Genomic DNA, 6,675 nt, shown 5'->3' with positions numbered 1-6,675 from the left:
AATTGTGCAGTAGTTTGAGCATTCTTTGGCATTGCCTTTCTTTGGGATTGGAATGAAAACTGACCTTTTCCAGTCCTCTGGCCACTGCTGAGTTTTCCAAATTTTCTGGCATATTGAGTGCAGTACTTTCACAGCATCATCTTTCAGGATTTGAAATAGCTCAACTGGAATGCCATCACCTCCACTAGCTTTGTTTGTAGTGATGCTTTCTAAGGCCTACTTGACTTCACATTCCAGGATGTCTGGCTCTAGGTGAGTGATCACACCATCGTGATTATCCAGGTCATGAAGATATTTTTTTGTACAGTTCTTCTGTGTATTCTTGCCACCTCTTCCTAATATCTTCTGCTTCTGTTAGGTCCATACCATTTCTGTCCTTTATTGAGCCCATCTTTGCATGAAATGTTCCCTTGGTATCTCTAATTTTCTTGAAGAGATCTCTAGTCTTTTCCATTGTGTTGTTTTCCTCTATTTCTTTGCATTGATTGCTGAAGAAGGCTTTCTTATCTCTTCTTGCTATTCTTTGGAGCTCTGCATTCAGATGCTTACATCTTTCCTTTTCTCCTTTGCTTTTCGCTTCTCTTCTCTTCACAGCTATTTGTATGACCTCCCCAGACAGCCATTTTGCTTTTTTGCATTTCTTTTCCATGGGGATGGTCTTCATCCCTGTCTCCTGTACAATGTCAGGAACATCCGTCTATAGTTCATCAGGCACTCTATGTATCAGATCTAGGCCCTTAAATCTATTTCTCACTTCCACTGTGTAATCATAAGGGATTTGATTTGGGTCATACATGAATGGTCCATTGGTTTTCCCTACTTTCTTCAGTTTAAGTCTGAATTTCAGAATAAGGAGTTCATGATGTGAGCCACAGTCATCTCCCGGTCTTGTTTTTGCTGTCTGTATAGATCTTCTCCCTCTTTGGCTGCAAAGAATATAATCAATCTGATTTTGGTGTTGACCATCTGGTGATGTCCATGTATAGAGTCTTCTCTTGTGTTGTTGGAAGAGCGTGTTTGCTATAACCAGTGCGTTCTCTTGGCAAAACTCTATTAGCCTTTGCCCTGCTTCATTCTGTATTCCAAAGCCAACTTTACCTATTACCCTAGGTGTTTCTTGACTTCCTACTTTTGCATTCCAGTCCCCTATAATGAAAAGGACATCTTTTTTGGGTCTTGTAGGACTTCATAGAACCATTCAACTTCAGCTTCTTCAGAGTTACTGGTTGGGGCATAGACTTGGATTACTGTGATATTTAATGGTTTGCCTTGGAAACAGAGACCATTCTATCGTTTTTGAGATTGCATCCAAGTACTGCATTTCAGACTCTTTTGTTGTGAGTTAAGTTTTATTTGGGGCAAAATGAGGACTACAGCCCAGGAGGCTGCATCTCAGGTAACTCTGAGAGATTGCTCCAAAGTGGCAGTAGGGGAAAGTCAATATTATAAGGTTTTGGTGAAGGGGAAGTTCAATACCATCCAGTACTCATTTTACAAATTGTTTTTGTTAGTCATGAGGATCTGATATCACCATGAAGGGATTTAATGCTTTTTTAGATACAAGGAGATGCAAGGATAAAGATCATAAAATCTGTTCCTAAAAATATCCAACTATCTAAAGACCGGTCCCAACAGATTCCCTGGAACAGAGTGCCTCAATCCACCCTGAACTCCCTCAGGGGTTGTTGAAGGTCAACAGCTATAGCAGCATGGGGTGGAATCTCCATAGAGGCAGATGGCAAATGCCTTTGCAATTTGTCATTGGTAATGCTATTGGTAAGTGCCAATTTATAGTTGACACGGCCCTCTGTGGTCATAAACCCGACCATACTTTAGTGAGCATTTCATGACCATTTTGCCCCGTGTTGCTGGGAAAGCTTGTTCCCAGTTCTGAAGAAGGTTTTTGTTGATAGGTCATTTAATGTGCTATTACTGGACTAGGTCTTAATAGTCAAAGATCTCTGGACACCAGTCTTCTAGTCATGGTCCGGGAAAGTATTCCTCTTTTGTTACATCTTCCCATATCCAGAGGTACACTATTACAATCATTGATCATATATGGAGCTATACATTTGGTCAACTGCTTCAAGTCTAGTTATAATCATTTTTGTTGGAGGCTCAATCATATACTTGGTAATACAAGAAATAATAATCTTGTGAAACAAGTAAAATACAAATGGTATAGTTAATAACATTAGTGGAATTAAAGTAAATACTTTAGCCATGAGCTAATGGCTAAAATACTTAGCCATGTGCTAAGCTCCCACACCAAACCTGGGTTTTTGTTGGTTTGTTTGTTTGTTTTGAAAAATTGAAATACAATTTATGAACAATTAAATTTCACTCTTTTAAAAGTGTACAATTCAGTGGTTTTTAAGTATATTCACAAAGTTGCAAAATCATCTCTACTATCTAATTCTAAAACATTTTTATCACCCCAAAAGAAACCCCACACCTATTAGCAATCACTTCCCATCCCCCACCACTTGCTCCCAGGAAACCACTTTTGTCTCTGTCAGGAAATCTCCTTTGTCTCTGTGGGTTTGCCTGTTCTCCACACTTCATATAAATAGAATCATACAGCATTTCATCTCCTTTTGTGTCTCACTTATTTCACTTTGCATAATGTTTTTAAGGTTCATCCACGTTGTAGCAGGAGTCATACTTCATTTCCTTTTTATGGCCAGATAACATCTCATTGTATGGATATACCCACCATATTTTGTTTATCTGTTCATCAGTTGGTAGACATTTAGCTTGTTTTCACTTTTGACTTGTTGTGAATAATGCTACTATGAACATTTGTGTGCAAGTTTTTGTGTCAACATATGTTTTCATTTCTCTTGGCTATATTCCTAGTGGTAAAACGACTGGGTCTTATGGTAATTCTATGTTTAACCTTTTGGGAAGCTGCCAGACTGCTTCCCGAAGTGATTGCAGCATTTTCCATTCTATTTGGTGTGAAGTGGTAACCTTCATGGCATTTTGTCTGAAACTGCATTGGTTTCCAGATTGATTTGCGAAGAATTAGCACCACAATGTTGACTCTTCTCATCTCTGAGCCTTGCATGTATTTCTCCAACTGATCAGATCTTCCTTCATGCCTTTCCTATCATCTTGCTAAATTTTGGCTTTTGGTGCCTCAGGAACAATGATAGCTTCTTAAAGAATGAGAGTTTTGTCTTTTTGTTCCCCCCCGTTAGTATGCTTTCTTTTTCTTGTCTTATTTTACTGGATAGGACTTCAAATTTAGTAATGAATAATGATCATCGGGACTTGGAAATGAGTCACTTAAAGCAGAAATCTGATTTTTCATGTGGTTCATAAAATGTGTTACTTAAAGGATTTATCAGGTAGGAAAATACAGCATTCACTTTGAATTATAACAAAGATATCTCCCTGAGATGCTATAACATATCAAGGGCCTTGCAGTTATATAGCACTGCCTTTCTCATCATAGAGGTTTCAGAATTCAATAGACTAATAGCCCAGTTACTATCATTTAAAGCTTATGAAAATTGTTGGCCAATTCCATCCTCCAACCCCAGTGAAGACACACACACACACACACACACACACAACTGCTAAATGATCATGCCAGTAGAATACAGATCTTTGACCCATTGGAATCATACCAATAGTAGATTGGTTCGAGTTACCTCTAATCTTTTAATGTGTATGACCTTAAATTCACGGGAATCCCAAGATACACGTTTGTATCCATCCCTGTAAATGTCAAGGCCAGAAATCAGTGCCACAAATCCACTGAATTCCATCTGAATCACTCTCTCCAAGGGTAATAATAGGCATAGTTCATAAAGCGCTCAGCCTTGTCTCATAATTACCAGGTTGATCATTTTTAGTATGACTTAACTGTTTCCAACATAGAGGAGCTTTTAAACTTAAATGATCATAGTCTGGTGTTAACCATGTAGATCCTCCCCAAAACTGTAGGAGTTTTATTTTTAATAGATGAGAGGCTTTTTTTTTTTTTTTGAGTCCTAGCTTACCACTCTGACTGAGTTTGAGTGACCCTAAGAGAAAGCTTAAATCTATGGCCAGAATCAGAGCAGGTATTATTAGTTGACCAGATGAGAGGATCCCATCTAGTAATATCGTAAATAGATAGAACAGGACTGAACACTCATCTGAAATAAATTTCCTAGGGGCTATCCATTCAGAGCCCTAGAGAACAGAAATCCACAAAGGTAACCCAGAAATACTAGACACAGATAACTAGCCATAACCCAACAATTGGATTGAGTTTTAAACTAGCATAGAATCATGTACATGATTATAAAAAAAAAAAAAAAATTGATTGATAGGCATAGGTCCAAGGAATCAAGAAAACATTATAAATGATCATACAAGTCAGATTAGCATCTTGGGCAAGCTGTCTACTTCTGATGTCATCTTCTTCTCATCCTGGTGTAATGTAGTTCCCTCTGTTTGAGCATTGTTTTTAGGTGAATCTGAGGTCAGTAGGCCTCTTTATAGACCAGTCCAGCTTAGGGGTCTTTGAAAGTGAGAGTTAACCAAAGAGTCAATTCCCCTTCAATTTCACTGGGGATAAGCTAGTTAAGAGTACCTGATAGAAAGGTCCTTCCATCCAGGTTGGAGACAGTTCTTTAAATTATGTATTCTTCCAGGCTTAGTTGCAGGTCATGTTTGAGGCATCTGATCTTCTTCCAAAGATAGATTACTGAGACAACCCAGAAACAACCCTAAAGTGTCCTTTAATAATTCAATTAAATTTTACATTAATATACCCTAACAGCAAAGAACTACCCAGGAAAATGAGTCTTAGTAGATACAGACCTCCATTAACAAACTGGAATTTAACATTCATTGATACATATTTTTCTCCCTAATATCACCATCATTTTTACCAAATATATCCAAATTAATACTTGTTTGTGATATAGGTCTGTTCTCAATAGACTTGGCCTGATGACTTATATAACCATAATTGCTCATAAATCTTTTTGCTTTGCTGAAACTTTTATAAAGTCTCAGACTGAACTTTTAAAATAAAAACTTTAGAGCTAGGAAAGTCATGTCAAAAGCTTATCATAGATTTTACCTAACAGATCTAAGTGAATTCCTATCAAGTGAATTGCAGTGAAAGTTGCTCAGTCCTGTCCAACTCTTTGTGACTCCATGAGATTCTTCAGGCCAGTATACTGGAGTGGATAACCTTTCCCTTCTCCAGGGGATCTTTCCAACCCAGGGACTGAATCCAGGTCTCCTGCATTGCAGGCAGATTCTTTATCAGCTGAGCCACAACGGAAGCCCCAAAGATTTCTCTGGCCTGTAATATGAAAGTTTTACTTTTTGGTATACAGACTATAGCCTTCTCAAAGTGTCCAAAGTTTCATGAGATTTCTGTACCTCTTAGTGAGATAACCTTCCTAACTTATCTGATAAAGTAACTGGAAACTAAGATCTTCCAATCTCTGGAGGTTTCAGATAGAGAGAAAAGATAAATGTTTTAATTTGTTTATAAAATATAATTTTACCAAATTACTGTCATAATTAGAGGGGAAGCTTTTTTGTTTTTGTTTTTTTTTTCCTTACAGTTGGAAAACACAGATTTAAATTAGTAATTTTTCATATAGAAACCATAAAAGTTATAAGCATATTCAACAGTTCATTCAGTCCTTTTGTTAACCTTTGTGAAGTGATCATGCTTTCCATTAGAATCTTTCCCCAGTTCAGAAACTTGCATTTATCCAAAAGTCCTTTCTATAAATCTTCTTGAAGAAGAAGCATTTTTGCGAAACTTGGTTTGTGTTAGGACAGTATTTTGAGATGGTAACTAGAATTATGCCTGATAACATTTTACCTAAACATATCAGAATTTTAGGAACTCCATACAGTTTCTAGGATATCTATATTAGTAACACTTACCATATGATATAACCTGAGACTTATTACTCACTTGACAATACTCCCCAGGTAATTTTGTATACAAAATAAATCTAATTAGTGTAATATCTCTCTTTGGGATGTTTTAGGTGTAAAGACACATAAATCTATTTTCAAAGGCAGTTCTATATCTGAAGAAAAGTTGACCTCTTAACAGAGAGAAAAGCTAAATTCAAGTTTTTGCACCAGCTTACTTTGCTTAAAATGTAAACCTAATTAACTTTATTTTAAACTTAGCCGTAACTACATACAAAACTCTTTTCTCATGGCTCACTTTCCACAAACCTTCTTATCACTTTCTGTACCCATTATTTTGTCTTCCATCCTAAAATGTCACCTGTAAGTCAGGCTTACTTAATTTTCTCTTCACGAAATGAAATTCCACTCCTCACACCTTCTGACTTACTGAAAACACACTTCCTACTTTCTTTAAGCAACCAAGAACTGACTTTTATATTAGCATTTTATAGATTGGTAAACATAAATACCAGTGATAATTTCTAAAACCTTTGCTTTCTTAGAACATTTTAAGATGGCACCAAACATCATTCATTTTTAGTCCCAAATCTCTTTAGTTTCTCTGTAAGAGGTAATTAGTGTTTAGTAGTAAATGTTTCAAAATCTTATTTTATTTGGAAATGACCTAGCTATTCAATAGACTTCCAATACTTAATTTAGCACAACCCTTAGAAACTCAAGTTAGCCCAATCTGGAGAGACTATTTTAGACAGACATTCCTAAAGCATA

The sequence above is a fragment of the Bos indicus x Bos taurus genome, chromosome 17 (genome assembly GCF_003369695.1).
Source record: "Bos indicus x Bos taurus breed Angus x Brahman F1 hybrid chromosome 17, Bos_hybrid_MaternalHap_v2.0, whole genome shotgun sequence".
Lineage (NCBI taxonomy): Eukaryota > Metazoa > Chordata > Mammalia > Artiodactyla > Bovidae > Bos > Bos indicus x Bos taurus.
The sequence above is the reverse complement of the archived record's forward strand: the minus strand, read 5'-3'. Positions refer to the sequence as shown.